We start from the raw sequence: 1199 nt of genomic DNA, 5'->3' as shown, positions 1-1199 counted from the left end.
GTTGGAGTCCAGGTCGTACTTCCTGAGGACCCTCAGGAAGTGTAGTCGCTGCTGGGCCTTCTTGATGACCGCTGTGATGTTGGCTGACCAGGAGATGTCCAGCGAAGATGAGGACGCTGAGAAACCGGTGGTGTGGACCCTCTCCACGCACACGCCGTTGATGTACAGGGGGGCTAGGTCGGTGCTGTTCCTCCTGAAGTCAACGATGATCTCCTTGGTTTTCTTGGTGTTTAGAGCCAGGCTTTTCTCTGAACACCAAACTGCCAAGCTCAGGACCTTCTCTCTGTAGGCTGCATCGTCTCCCTTTGAGATGAGTCCGACCAAAATGGTGTTGTCAGAAAACTTGACTATGATGATGTTGTTGTTGTGGGCCGGACTGCAGTCGTGGGTGCAGAGACAGTACATGAGGGGTTCAGCAGGCAGCCCTGTTGGGAGCCGGTACTCAACATGCGAGTGGAGGAGGGGTGGGGGCCCAGTCTCACCGTCTGGAGCCGATTGGTGAGAAACCGCTGCTGCTGCTACAAGTGGCTCAGCGCAGAGTGGAGAGCTACGGCGATCCTCTGTGGATCTGTTTGTGCGCTATGCAAAATGATAGGGGTCCAGATCTGGGGGGAGGTAGTCATTGATATGTTGAAGAACAAGTCTCTCGAAGTACTTCATGATTACAGGGGTGAAGGCCACAGGACGGTAATTATTAAGGCTGGTAATGGGAGACTTCTTCGGCACTGGGATGATTGTGGATGATTTTAGGCAGGGAGGGATGACTCCCCTTGGCCAGGGAGTGGTTCAAGATCCTAGTGAAGATGAGGGCGAGCTGTTGGGCACACGCCCTGAGCCCCTTGCCAGGAACTCCATCTGGGCCAGCAGCCTTCCTTGGGTCATACATAACTTACGTGGCTGACACTGATCCTCCATGTATTTAACCTCTGACTGTGATGACAGCCTGTTGGTTATTAAGATAAATTATTAATTTGGTCTAAAACCATAGCCCAATAAAGAAGTGGACCAACAGACCCCGTTGTTGTGGACCGAGACCAGTGAAGTATATTGGAAGCTCTTTCCCGGTGATGTTGAGCGTTACTGCGCAGCCCCCAACTGAGCTTGAAGACGTAGATGTGACGTGAGCAACGTGTGTGTGTGTGTGTGTGTGTGTGTGTGTGTGTGTGTGTGTGTGTGTGTGTGTGTGTGTGTGTGTGTGT

General features: G+C 52.4%; 2 protein-coding genes across 2 annotated transcripts in view; both read left to right on the top strand.

Annotated features, from left to right (window-relative positions):
* Nucleotides 1–1199, top strand: part of LOC117956468 (gastrula zinc finger protein XlCGF57.1-like) — a 95566-nt gene that overhangs the window by 24888 nt on the left and 69479 nt on the right. The window lies entirely within an intron of this gene.
* Nucleotides 1–1199, top strand: part of LOC117956458 (zinc finger protein Xfin-like) — a 59860-nt gene that overhangs the window by 1343 nt on the left and 57318 nt on the right. The gene's annotated exons all lie outside the window — the stretch shown is intronic.

The sequence above is a fragment of the Etheostoma cragini genome, chromosome 14 (genome assembly GCF_013103735.1).
Source record: "Etheostoma cragini isolate CJK2018 chromosome 14, CSU_Ecrag_1.0, whole genome shotgun sequence".
NCBI classification, from domain to species: domain Eukaryota; kingdom Metazoa; phylum Chordata; class Actinopteri; order Perciformes; family Percidae; genus Etheostoma; species Etheostoma cragini.
The sequence above is the reverse complement of the archived record's forward strand: the minus strand, read 5'-3'. Positions and strand labels throughout refer to the sequence as shown.